The following is a 14,615-nucleotide window of genomic DNA, read 5'->3' as shown; positions in this document are numbered from 1 at the left end:
CTATAAGCAGTACTGAGACCACTGACTGGTTAATGCCGTGGTTTAGATCATCTTTGACTAGGGCATTAAGTGGCTCAGTGTTATGTTTTGCTTTATAATGTCCTTGTGAAGCACCTTGGGTGTTTTATTAGTTCATATTTGTTCTTCAATGAATCATAGAATTTACAGTACAGAAGGAAGCCATTCAGCCCATCAAGTCTGCACCGGCTCTTGGAAAGAGCACCCACCTTGCATGAAAGGAGCTATGTAAATATATAAATATAATAATACACCTCAAGGTGCTTCACAAGAACATTATAAAGCAAAACATGACACTGAGCTACTGACAGACATAATAGGTCAAATGACCGAAATCTTGGCCAAAGAGATGGGTTTCAAAGAATGTCCTGAAGGAGGAAATTGAGGATTGCTCTCACTACAAGTGACTTGCAAAGATCAGGGCTTTTTAGTTGCTTCACTACCACCTTCAGAATCATCGTTGAACATAACAAGATTTCTACCATCCTTTTTTTAATTTGGAGTGCCCAATTATTTTATTTCCCAATGCCACATGTCATGTCTCAAATTATTTATGCATTGTATCCCAAAATGTTAGAAATCTATCTGATTTCCATTTCAGTGAGTTAATACTAATGTTTTCCACGGCATTGTTGGGCATCTTGTTTCATAGGTTAAATACTTTCTCACTGAGATAGTGTTTCTGCAGATTAGTTTTGAATTTGCCCCCCTTGTGACGATTGGAAGATTTTAAGAATATTGGCTTAAGAGTTAACACAGCCTGAAGGTATAGTGTGTGGTTGTAGTGATCATTATTTTAAAAATGATTTTGTTTTGCTTCTAGGGAATAGCAGTTGAAATTAACAAGCAATACAATTTTCAGACTAGGCTAATGGACTGTGGTTTGACAAACGAAGATGGCTGTGATGGTTGGAGGTCAATTACCTCGGCTCCAGGACATCACTGCAGGAGTTCCTCAGGGTAGTGCCCTGGGCCAAACCATCTTCATCTGCTTCAACAATGACCTCCCTTCCATCATAAGATCAGAAGTGGGGATGCATAAGGCCAGAAGTTGGGATGTCCACAGATGATTGCACAATTTTCAGCACCATTCGCGACTCCTCAGATAACGAAGCAGTCCATGTCCAAATGCAGCAAGATCTGGACAATATCCAGGCTTGGGCTGCCAAGTGGCAAGTTACATTCATGCCACACTGGTGCCAGGCAATGACCACCTACAAGAGAGTACCTAGGCACAAATCAGGAGTGCAATGGAACACTCTTCACTTGCCTGGATGAGTGCAGCTTCAACAACATTCAAGAAGCTTGACACCATCCATGAAAAAGGAGCCACTGGATTGCTCCCCCTTCCACAAACATTCAAACCCTCCACCACCGACAAACAGTGGCAGCCGTGTGTACCATCTACAAGATGCACTGCAGTAACATGCCAAGGTTCCTTAGACCGCACCTTCCAAACCACGACTGCTACCATCTGGAAGCTCAAAAATAACAGATACCTGGGAACACCACCACCTGGTGGTTCCCTTTGAAATCACTCACCACCCTGACTTGGAAATATATCACTGTTCCTTCACGGTGCTGAGGCAAAATCCTGGAACAGGATCCATAACAGCACTGTGGGTGTACCTACACTTCAGGGACTGCAGCGGTTCAAGAAGGCAGCTCACTACCACCTTCTGAAGGGCAATAAATGCTGGCCTAGCCAGCGACGCCCACATCCCGTAAATGAATAAAATTGAGGCGGTCCCTGGGGTGTTAATGCGCTTTTGCAGCCTGCTGCGAGAATATGTTTTTTTAGCTTGGGGACATGCAGTCATTACTAGCTGGAGCCAAGGAATGCAGGGAGACATTTTTAGAAGCTGTGGAGAGAGAGCGGGTTTTGGAGAAAAGGCTTTTAGAAGTGGCATCTGATCTGGCAACCCTTGTATTATTTAGACCACATATAAAGGCAGTTTTCCTTCCAAGTAGAATAGGGGTAATAATATTTTAAAAGCAGAGCTTTCTTGAGAGTCTGAAGGGCTTCTAAGAAGGACCAAAATCTGTTCCATACGGCAAGTATTACTCTATGCCCTGCTAATGTTTTAAGAGCTGTATGTTTCTTATTGTTTAATGGGAAATTGTGTAGTTGTGTGAAGGGGTAAGCTTTTATTTTTCAGGTGTGAAGTTAAAAGTTTAATATTGTATTTATAATAAAGTTTTTTTTTTTTTTAAATACCAAAGCCCTATTTTTTCATGTAATTACTCCTGGGGCAAATCATTCTGCACAGTCTTAACCCCAGGGTTTAGGTCTAGTATCCGTTAGGGCCTGGTTTGGGCTCGTAATACCATTCAAATGCCGACCATGTCCTCTGGTTCTACTGTTCTTAACAAAGTGAAATGGATTGTCATACATTATCTGGCAAGCATACCACCTACCTATCTCTTTGGAATGTGAACATCCTAATTCTAGTACTTTCTTCATTTTGATTGTTACCTTCTACCTTTTCAACAGCACTTGGTATTATATCATCAGTCAGTTCAGGATGAAATTTCTTTCCTGAAGTTCAGATCTGCATACTTTGTTGTACTAGCACCTTCCAATTATCCTCAATTGTATATTTCTTTCTGTGTCTGTTCAATAGATCTCAATTGTCAGTGCATGTTGCCAAATACATGAACAAAATTTTATAAGCATTAAATTTATTTAATTTCTTTACTGTCTTATATGAATAGGAGGGATTACTATTGTAATGCTAGTCAAGATTTTTCACAAGTGAGACAAATCTTGCTGTCTATTTGAATTAGTAAAATGCATGGTGTGAAAAAACAATACATAATGTTTTGTATATTTTTTGTGAAATAAGATCACTTATTAAATGGGGTGATGTGTGTTTTTAGGGGTCTTTTGAACATAGAGTGGGGCAAGCAGACTGGCATAAAACTGAAGCATTGGTATTCTATTGGCAGACATGGGAAAGAATAATCAGAAGGGAGTATTAGAGGGCATAGGTTTAGATTTGTGGAAAAGAAAATTCCAGATAGTATAGTGAGGTGGGTTAGGAATTTGAGGACTTGATCATTTATTGTTGCATGTGGAAAGAGTCGAACATAACCTGGAAGGGCCTGCAGAGCTTTGGAATTATAAAATCAACTTCACATCGTGAGTTTGTACTGATTTATTAATTGTACTAGCTTCCAATATTTAGGATCTAATTAGTGAGTAACATTTTTGGGATTTACCAAAGCATTTTACAGCCACTGAATCCATTTTAATAAGTCTTATTGCTGTTGTATGTAAGCAGATTCTTTTTTTTCCTAAACATTTTATTGAGGTATTTATGGTTTTATAACAACAAACTGTGTACATGAAAATATAAACATAGTGCGAAAGCCGTCTTCCTCCCTTACAGGTCCCACCTTTATTAACCTACTCTAAACTAAACCCTGACCCCCCTCCTCCTCTGCTGACGGTTAATTTTCCCAAAAGAAGTCGACCGGCTGCCACCTCAGGACAAATCCTGACATTGTCCCTCTCAAGGCGAACTTCATTTTCTCCAGACAGAGAAAGCTAGCCTTGTCAGTTAGCCAGGTCTCCGACTTTGGGGGCTTTGAGTCCCTCCAAGCTAATAGTATCCGTCTCTGGACTACCAGGGAAGCAAAGGCTAGAACGTCTGCCTCTTTCTCCTCCTGGATTCCAGGGTCTTCCGTCACTCCGAAACTCTGGACATGGTGCCACTCTTGTTTTCAATACCTTGGACGTGACATCCGCAAACCCCTGCCAGAATCCCCTAAGCTTCGGGCATGCCCAGAACATATGGACATGGTTCGCTGGCCCTCCCGCACACCTTGCGCACCTATCTTCTACCCCAAAGAACCTGCTCCTCCGAGCCACTGTCATGTGAACCCGGTGAACGACTTTGAACTGTATCAGGCTGAGCCTGGCACATGATGTGTATACCCCTCCTGACCTGCCCATACATCCTAATTGGCTCACTTCTCATCCCTTCTTCTGGCCTCCTATTACCCAGCATCCTTTTCTCCTCCTTCGCTGGACACCCCTCCTCCTTGCTTGCCATGCATTCTGAAATCCTTTGTCTGTGAACTAACAGAATTAGACCGGCCTATATCTACATTACAGTAACTAATATCTCTAAAGTAACTATTTTATATCACATTCGTCATTCCCTCCTTTTATCATTTCATGATAACCGAACTATTCAATCCATAGCTACGGTCCGTCATCTAAAAAGATTTGTCGCTGCATTTCCAATTCCTGTAGTAGCCCCCCCCCCAAATCCGCTGCACCCTCGTGGATTTTAACAGCCAAGATTCTAAGGGCTTTGATCTGTTCCAGTGCACCCCGCATTCTACCCATCACGCATTTAAGGATGGCCAGGCCCACAAAGATGCAGCCAATAGCCACCGCTAAATACATGGCCATATTTATCAACCAATCCTTCCAACCTCCAAATCCCCAGTTACCCCAAGAGCCAGGATCCTGCATTCCATCCAGGTGATCCCGTATGCGATCCATAAATTTAGTGATGTTAGCAGTTAAGTCTTGAACTCCCATGATACACTTGCCCTGTACTATGGCGCATACCCCACCCTCACGGGCCAGAAGATAGTCAAGAGCATACCGGTTCTGCATTGCAAACAACCACATCTGAGACAATTCCTTGGTTATTGTCCCAAGGGCTCCCAAAGTTTCATTTCCCAAGATGGTAAGGCCACAAATAAAATAATTCCTATCGCTGACCGCCAAGAAACCCCCCACACCTCCCAGTGTCAAGACGCTCAGAATTCCCCACCTGGCTGAGTGGCCCCGGTTGGGTGCGAGAACCTGAGGTTTTTTCCAGTTCTCGTAGAATTCAGCTAAGACTGCCCGGCGTGCTAACTGATTATGCCGCATCCATGCCGAGGGGCAGGGGACTGGTAGGGACTAGAGTCCCAATAGCAATTTGTCGGGGAAATGGGGGTGACAAAACATTGGTCGCTGTGCCATTAAATAAAAAGTAGTATCCTTGCTTCGTGTACAGGCTAGCATCACAATCAGTATATCGGTTGCGTAGGGATCCCCCAGTAGCCCAGTTTATCCAGCTTTGAAACGCCCATTCGGGCCGCCTAGCAATGCGGAAAGCCCTAGTCCCAACAGTGATATGAGAGACATTCACCCAGCCACAAAGGAGCTGGAGGCCGGCGTTCAATGGAACGCAGGTGGTGTTGTAACAAACGCATTGGCCAGACGCCTGGGTGATATGACACCTCCTGTCCGTACAGGTGGGGAACAGACATGTTATATTCGTCTCCACCTCTACCAGCAAACAGCCGTATCCTTCACTGCTGAAATAATTCTCGTACGACCGGGAGTCCCTATTGGGAGTGAAATGACTAGGTATGTACGCCCTCCACCGTTGCAGCCTATCATACTGTGAGTGGGAATTAACCCGAGGAAGGGGAAGGCAAATAGCCGGTGGTGCTGAAACCGAATCGTAAGGAAGAGTGACTTGCTCGGGCGGTGGCTGGGAACGCTGACAATGAACCACCGTTTGGGGAGTGCCCCAAAGTGGTGAAACAGAAAATAACCTAGACACCGCTGTGGGGTTCAGGTAGCAGACAACCCGGCCCTGGCCATACAAGCGGTGGTAAATCTGGTAAAAGAGATTCATACTACCCGGGTTTTCCTCAGTTTGGCCTCTAAATGAATTAAGTGTATGTTGATAACCTACGTTCTAGTTGTACTCCCCTGCTTACACGCCCCGTCCTCTCTCTAGTCCCCCTCTCTCTTCCACAACCTCTTCCTACTCTCTCCTGACGGTCTGGTTTTACCTTTATCGCACCAATCGTAACACATCCAAAATCAAATTTACGTGTACTCCAAAAACAAGGCAATGTCCATGTAATGTTCCCTTCCCATCGCCGGGACCGGTGCAATTGCTTCATGTGTCCTGCATTGTTCGTTAATTTGATGACCTCCCCTGAGTCGATACCATGTCCTTGTATATGGGGGCAGCGAAGAACATCACCTCTGCATAAACAAAATGTCCTTGTAGTTTGGTTGGGGTTACAAATGTAGATAATGTTTCCCTTTTCCATGTCCGTCGCCGATGACACTCTAAGCGAGGTGAGGCCGAAGATCACACAGGCGGTGCGTAGCCACCGCATCATGCTCCACACCTGTAAAATAGCACTGGGGAAGGGAGGCAGGTTAGTAACCGACCTTTTTACAGTGGTAGAGGTGGACCCAATTTACAGTGGTGGAGGTGGACCCAAGCACTCCGCCCCTCCACTTTAACTGCTGTGGGGGTGGTAAGGAGAACTTGGAAGGGCCCCTCCCATCGCGGCTCCGACCCTTTCCGAGTCCAATTTTTGACCATGACATAACTACCGGGCTGCACTGAAAGTGAGCTAGGTAATGGGGGCGGTGGCTGGTAAGCCGCGCGGACCTGGCTATGGAGCTCCTTGAGGACCTGAGTGAGGGCTAGAACATAGGTGGTCATCTCTTCAGTCATATGGTGAAACTGAACCAGTCTGGGAACATGCAGGCTCCAGGGAGTTCTAAGAGGCCTGCCATAAAGAATCTCGGCAGGAGAGAGCCGGGCCGGTCCCGCAGGTGTAACTCGCAGCTGGAAGAGGGCAACGAGGAGCAACTTAAGCCATGTCAGTCCCGTGTCTGCTCTTAATTTAGCCAATTTAGTTTTGAGGGTCTGATTGTGTCTCTCAACCAACCCGGCCGCCTGCGGTCTGTACGCACAGTGTAACTGCTGGCGTATGCCCAATTGGGAGCAGAACTCCTTGTTAATCTGTCCAATAAAATGAGGCCCGTTATCAGAACTTAACTGAGCTGGTATACCGTACCGGGGAATGATTTCCCGCATCAGAACTTTAACCATAGTAGCAGCTTTATTATCGATTGTCGGATGCGCCTCAACCCATCTGCTGAACACATCCACAATGACCAAAACATATTTATAACATTGACACCTTTCCAACTCAATGTAATCCATTTGGAGCGTCTCAAAGGGACCACTGGGCAACGGGGTTTGCCCCATACCACAAGGGATACCTTTGCCAGTGTTATATTGCTGACAAATTAAACACCGATTACTGATGCTCTGGGCCAACCCCTGCATTTTAGGGTGCCACCAAGTGTCCAGCAACAAATCACTAGTCCCCCACAATGAGTTGCATAGTGTGCACATTCAACGACCCATAAAGCTAGTACATCAGACATACAAGTCTGATGTGCTGGCGTGGTCCATAAAGAGGAAACAGAATCATATGTACAACCTAACCGTTTCCACATTTGTTTATCACTCTCGGGAGCGTCCTCCTGTAACCTTATGACGTCTTGGATGGTTGGCATTGGCTTGTCAGAAGCAGACATATTTATAGTAGATCGTTTAGTCTGACTTAACATTTTAGGCACCATCACTTGCTGAATTTGCGCGGCTGACCGCGCTGCACAATCTGCTTGTTCATTACCAACGTCAACTGGGGCCTTACCCTTTGTATGGGCAGCGCATTAAATGACGGAAATCTGCGCGGGCATAAGGAGGGCCTGTAGTAAGTCATTAACTAAACCCCGGTGGGATATTTCCGTGCCTGGCGAGGTAAGGAATCCCCTATTCTTCCAGAGCTGTCCGAAGTCATGAACTACCCCGAAAGCGTATCGGGGGTCAGTGTAAATATTTACCCGACGATGTACCCCAAGTATACATGCACGGGTAAGGGCAAAAAGTTTGGCTTGTTGGGCTGAATAAGGGGTCTGGAAAGCTGCCGCTTCTAGGATCAGACCATCCTGATCTACGATTGCGTAACTGGACAGTCTCCGGCCAGTGGGGCTTATTAATGCACTGCCATCAACATACATAATCATGTCAGGTTGTTCTAACGGAATATCACTCAGATCGTCCCTTATTGTGGTAGTTTCCTGAATCAAGGCTAAACAGTCGTGGCCCAAGTGCGTCCTCCTGGACAGGGGGACCGCTAAGAAAACAGGCTGGATTGATAGTGGTACTGTATTTAAATGTCAGACGTGGATTGTTCAAAAGATATATTTTATACCTATTCTGACGAGCTGCGATAAGATGCTGAGTCTGCAGTTGCCCCAATAGTGCGATTACCGAGTGGGAGCTATATACCGTAATATCCTGTTGGAGAGTAATATTGGCAGCAGCCTGCAAACTATTGTATATCGCTGCCAAGATCTGGGTGCAAACAGGGTGACCCAACGCCACTGGGTCGAGTTTGGAAGAGTAATATGCTACGGGTCGGTGCTTGTCACCATGTTGCTGGGTGAGTACCGCTGTTGAACATCCTTCCAGAACAGTACAGTATATCTGGAATGGTCGGTCGTACAAGGGCCTCCCGAGGGCCGGTGCTTGTAACAAGGCCTGCTTCAGGCAACGGAAGGCTTCGAGTGCCTCAGTGGTGAGAGTAAAATTCCCCCCTTTACTAGTGTAAGGCGTCTGACAGCGATATTTGGTATCCACTGCCGACAATTCACCATACCCAGTCAATGACGGACCTCCTTGGCTATGGTAGGGGCGGGGAATTGGCATATTGGTTCAATCCTACTGGGTTCAAGACTTCTTTCTGTGGCTGTAAGTAAAACTCCTAAGAACTTGACCTTTGTCTGAGCCACCAAGACCTTTGATTGTGAAACAAAACCCAACGAGGATAGCTGGTTTAATAGCTGGATCACATCATCCCTGTTACTGGGCTCGTCGGGACTCGCTACCAATATGTCATCTACATACTGCACTAGAGTGGAACCATGCTCCAATGCCAAAGCCTGGAGTTGGGTCTGCAGACATCTGGAGAAGAGCGTAGGTGAATTGACGAACCCCTGTGGCAGTCGGGTCCAGGTATACTGCTGTCCATTGTAAGTGAAGGCAAACAAATATTGGCTTTCAGCTGCAAGTGGGAGGGCAAAGAAGGCGTGCTGAAGGTCTATTATGGCGAAAACCCGGGCTTGAGCTGGAATTTGAGCCAGTATGTGGGCAGGGTTAGGGACGAGAGCATGTAACGGCTGTGCGATGGCATTGATTGAACGTAAATCCTGTACTAATCGGTACTGGTCCGGTTTGGCTGGTTTAGCACAGCAAGTATGGGGGTGTTACATTCTGATTGGCAAGGGACCAAAATACGCTGTTGCAACAGCTCTCGGATTAATTTGTCTATTGACGGGGCAGCTTGGGATTTCAGGGGGTATTGCTGAATGGAAGGCAGCTTTACATGGTCCTTAATCGTTACCTTAATAGGTGTAACATTTGTCTTTCCCTCTTGTGATGAGTATTCCGCCCAGAACTGTGGATTGACATATTCCAAAACATCACGTCCCCGGTGATGCTGCAGTCGAGTGTTAAGCGTTTCAGGGACTTCAAAATATTTTATGGCAGTGACGTCTGGCGTGACTTGAAGTGCGTACTCTGTTGGATCCGAATGATCCACTGCCCTCCTTACCATAGGCCCCAGATCCCTGGCATGGTACTGGTTGTGGACCTAACGTGTAATATGAGGGCTTACCGAAGCTGACTGTGGCCATAAATGTGGTGGTATTGTAACAAAATCAGCTATACCTTCTTTCCCCGTGACTGTGGCTGTAACCTTGAATGGCCATTCGGTCCCAATTAACGTCCGGTATTTGTCCTCCAACTCCCTGTTTTGTCCGGTTCTGTCATAGGCCAGGGTAACGTGATGCAGTGAATGTTCAATGTCTAACGCCCACCACTGGGGGGTGATAGAAATATAGCACTGTTGTCTCATCCTCCATGATTGAACCGTTACCCCTTCGTCTCCGCACTCTAGCTGTAGCTGGAACATACACAGGAAATCTCGGGCCAACAAGTTACAGTCCAATCCAGTAGTCACTACAAACTGATGATCTGCAGACTTATTCTCGTAAGTGACTGTCACAGGTTCAGAAATAGACACACACCTGTCCTTGGAACCCCGACAAATGCTGCATGTGGTCAGATAGTGGTAGTCGAAGTTCTGATTGCACTGAAGACATGGCTGCTCCAGTGTCGATTACAAATGGGTGATGTTGAACTCCTATCTGCAGAGAAATAATAGGTTCCCTGTCCGATTGGAGAGTCCTTATGACTAAATTAGCTAGTCAATCCTGTGTTGTGAAAGGGTTTGCCTGGGAGAAGTCAGTGTATCTCGTCTGTCCTCCCCTTGGTGGGTACCCCCTCCTTCTGCTGCCTGTCTTTTAAAGGGGCATTCCTGTTGCCAGTGATCCGCACGGCCGCAATTAAAACATGCATTGTTCCCTCTATATCTGCCCCGTCCTCTTCTCCCAGTAGACCAATGGCCCCTCAGAGGGGGCGGCGGTTATAAAGCTGTTGGTACATACGGTGGGCCATAAAGAGGAGCTGAGGGTCCATTTGGGTGTGTTGATATCCTCCCCCTCGCTGATCCACCCACCCAAAGTCACAATATTGGGGTTCCAGCTGGTAAGCCACCGTATCTACCGCTGGTTGGGGTCTCAGATCATCCTTTTTCATTACATACTCAGTCTTAATCTTTGTAACTGAGCCTCGTTCCTGGCCTACACCCTCCTTCCAATAAAATCTGACTGTCCTGGCCATCTGGGAAGGGTCGTTCTCTGTCCAATTCATGTTATTACATTTCATGGCAGTAGCCACGGAAGGTGGTAGTCAATGCATTAATATAGCACAATATTGAGGGGAATTCTGACCATTTTGATGTGGCAAGTCGCCTGACTGCCCACGGTAGATTTCATTAAAACGTTCCAGAAATTCCTCTGGCTCTTCAGTCTTTTTAGGTTTGAGGTCTAACATAGCAGAAATGTTTATGGGCTTTTGAAATGTGTTATTCAACGCATTCAGGATTTGTGTCCGTCTATCATCGTCGAACGCATGGGCCTGCTGCAGTGCGTCGTGGCTAGCATAATTCAAGTGATTGAGATGATTGCGGTACTCTGCTGGGTTTAAAACCCAGAGGTCCCTAGAATCAGCTTGATAAGCTGAGATGGTAGTTCTCAGATGATCCACGAAAGCAGCAAGAGATTTTTTTCTGTCTGGGATTGCAGCCATAATAGCCATCATCTCACTGGGTCTCCATGGGAAATAAACATCTATCGTGGGCCGCCGCCGTCACAGCGTCAGGGTTTGGTATTTTCCTAATCGGCAACTGTCTGAGTCTCACCAGGGGGCACTCTAGCTGTTTCCTCTGGCTCTTCCAAGACTTCGTCCCTCCCTGTCACTAGAGGGAGCTCCATCTCCTCAGAACCATTCCTATCCTCTCCCTTTGTTCTCGGACTTTTCTGTCCCTCCTTATCGGTCCGAAGGGATTTAGGTGGTATGCGTGATTGTTTCTGGATAGGATCAGGCCCTTCTCTCGCTGTCCGAGATCGGGTCCTAGAGCTAATTGGGCTTGTGGAACAGAGCCCCCCTTCTCTCTCAGACAGTGAAGATGGTACCGAAGGGGCTGGCATGATTTGAATCTGGGGAGCAGTGACTGGATATAAATTATGATACTCTGGTGGTTCCGGAATTAGTGCAGACAATGCTACTGGTGCAGTCGGAACCCTAGCCGACCATGTCAAATTGTCTAATTCTTCATCTTCTGTCAATGCAAGGCCAGCCATTGAACTACGTAGCCCATTTTTTGTTTGACCCGAGCCTTCCCTGTCTTTACTTGCGCGTTTTTTGAATGCACACTCCTTTTTCAAGACCTCTAACGTTTTCTGGTTTCCCCCTTCACTAATTGGAATTCCCATTTTAAGGGCATTGCCTCTGTCGCTCCCATAGAAGCCCTGCCTCTGGGGTTACCGCATACCTCCTGTCGTCCTACAGTATCTCCTTTATCAGTCTCTGCTCTGTCTGCCTTCTTCCTGTGGGCCCGTATCGAGATCAGCTCCCCTCCAATCACCGCCTTCAATGCCTCCCAGACCACCGCCGCCAAAAAATCACCCGTGTCCTTAACTTCCAGATAGTTCTGAATTCATTTCCTCAGCCGCCTACACACCTCATCAGCTAAAGGTCTCATGTCCAGCCTCCGGTGTGGGCACTGGTTACTCTCCTTGCTAACCTGTAGGTCAACCCAGTGCGGGGCATGATCTGAGATTGTGATCGCCGAATACCCCGTGTCCACTATCCCTGTCAGTAGAGCCCTGTCCAGAATTAAAAAAGGCAATCCGTGAGTACACTTTATGCACATGTGAGTAGAAGGAGAAATCCTTCACACTCGGCTGCCCAAATCTCCATGGGTCCACCCCACCCATTTGCTCCATAAACCCCTTAAGTTCCTTTGCGATTGCTGGCACCCTGCCTGTCCTTGAGCTCGACCGGTCTAGCCCAGGGTCGATGACTGTGTTAAAGTCCTCCCACATGACCAACTTATGCGAATCCAGGTCCGGGATCTTCCCCAACATCCTCTTTATCAACTCCACATCATCCCAAGTTGGCGCGTACACATTCATGAGTACCACCAGCAGCCCCTCCAGCTTCCCACTAACTATAATGTATGCAAAAGAAAAACAATCCCAACACAATTGCCCGGAAACAAAAACACGAAAAAAAAACACCAAAGACAGGATCCAACATCTAACATTCACACCTCCATCCCCCATCAGGCAAATGCAAACTTTAGCTCGCACAGCTCTGCAACAAGCCCCTGATCAATACAGAAGGCATTGCAAATAACGTCCGAAAGACAAGAAACTGTTTTTTAACATGAGCGCTGCAGCAAAGTTCAAAGACCTCAGTCCGCCACCAGCCCTTTCCTTCTAGCGAAGTCCATCACTTCCTCGGGCGACTCAAAATAAAAATGTTGCTCCTCATACGTTACCCAATGATGGGCCAGATACAGCAGTCTAAACTTAACCTTTTTCTTGAAATTGGTCGACTTTATCTGGGCGAACCCCGCTCTTCTCCTGATCACCTCCGCACTCCGATCCTGGTAGATCCGCAGGATACTATTCTCCCATTTACAGCTCGGTGTCTGCCTGGCCCACCATAAAATACGCTCCTTGTCCAAGTACCTGTGGAATCTCACCACCATTGCCCTCGCGAGGGGAGGGAGGGGGAGGGGAGGGTGTGGGGTCCCCCCCCACACGCGGCTTCCTCGCGAGGGCTTTCTGAGCCCTGTCCATCTCCAAGGGTTGGGAGAACGTCCCATCCCCCAGTAACTTCTCGAACATGCCCGCTATGTACACCCCTGCGTCCGTTCCTTCGGACCCCTCCTGGAGACCAACGATTCTCAAGTTCTGCCGGCGGGACCTATTCTCTAGGTCCTCCAACTTCTCCAGGAGCCTTTTCTGCTGGTCTCTCAGCATCCCCACCTCCAACTCCACTGCTGTTTGATGTTCCTCCTGCTCAATCAGTGCCTTCTCCACTTTCTGGATCGCCCAGTCTTGAGCATCCAGTCTAAGTTCCAGCCGCGCAATCAATTCCTTTATCGGGTCCAAGCATTCCTGTTTATGCTTGGCGAAGCCCTCCTGTATCAGCTGCTCCGTCGACCTCTGGGTCGTCAAGCCAGGACCCCAGTTGTCCGCCATGCTTTCTCCTGCTGCAGCTTCAGCCCAAGCCTTCTTTGTTCGCCTATTTGCGACCACTTCTGGTCTGCCTCTCCGTACACTGATGTAGGAATCCACTTCACAATTGTCTCCGACATCAATTTACCAAATCAAGTCCGACAAAATATCGGGGGGAATGATCCAAAGGTCCGACCTGAGCGGGAGCCACCAAATGTGCGACCTACTCCTTCATAGACGCCACCAGAAGTCTGTATGTAAGCAGATTCAATCACAAGTTTAAACAAAGTAAAGTCCTAAAGAAGTGTAAGATATTAATGGTGTTTGAAGAAAATGTGGTAGGCTGGCAGGACAACTCTCATGTGCTCATATGATGCACTGTGATTGTCTATGTCCACCTGAACAACAGCGATTTAACATTTTGATCTCATCTGAATGATGAAACCTCCAACAAGTACTGTACAAGAATATTGTGGTTTGTTGTAGAGTGCTGGGCTGGAATACTGCCGTGAAGGAGATTCTTCTGGATTTTGATCTTGGATGAAGTGTGAGTTGATAGCACCTGTTTTATCTTTTTGGGTTAACGAGCACGTTGAATGCTGTTATTCTATTCAAAACAAATCAGAAAACAAATCTTGTGTAGGATTCTATAATAAATAATGCATTCTGCTGGGGGAGGTTTCGCTGCTAAATCTCACATTCTAAATAACCATAATTAGTGGTGTCAATAATGCCAAACCAAAATTCCTTTTTTTTTTTTTGCACAATTCTTAAAATATCGCGCATTAAGCTCGTACCACGCTCACGACAAAGTGTTATAATCTCAATCATAAAGCATTGTTCCCTGATACCAACCTTTCCTGATATTGAGGAGATGATGAACCTTTCACTTCCAACTCTGACCATATGGAAAATCTCCTTTTTAAAAATAAATCTTGTTCCAAGTCTATCTTTTCAAAGTACATCTAAATTGTTTGGGCGTAACCTAATCTATCCTTCATGGCACAATGTTTGTTTCCCTATCAATCCTGATTTAGTTTTACTCTGCCAACCATGTGCAATGGCTTTGAATGCTTTTTACATTAAAGCAACAATAAGTGCAAGTTAT

The 14,615-nt window shown here is 46.5% G+C and overlaps 1 protein-coding gene across 2 annotated transcripts in view; it reads left to right on the top strand.

Annotated features, from left to right (window-relative positions):
* Positions 1-14,615, top strand: part of fzr1a (fizzy/cell division cycle 20 related 1a) — a 72,503-nt gene that overhangs the window by 499 nt on the left and 57,389 nt on the right. The window contains exon 2 of one of the 2 annotated variants that reach the window (XM_072482531.1): positions 13,994-14,054. The exons of the other annotated variant lie outside the window; for it this stretch is intronic. The gene's annotated coding sequence lies outside the window, so the exon portion shown is untranslated. The remainder of the gene's footprint in view (positions 1-13,993; positions 14,055-14,615) is intronic. 2 annotated transcript variants of the gene reach the window in all.

This window comes from Scyliorhinus torazame, chromosome 18 (assembly GCF_047496885.1).
Source record: "Scyliorhinus torazame isolate Kashiwa2021f chromosome 18, sScyTor2.1, whole genome shotgun sequence".
In the NCBI taxonomy this organism is placed as follows: domain Eukaryota; kingdom Metazoa; phylum Chordata; class Chondrichthyes; order Carcharhiniformes; family Scyliorhinidae; genus Scyliorhinus; species Scyliorhinus torazame.
This window is presented reverse-complemented; position numbering and strand designations above follow the sequence as displayed.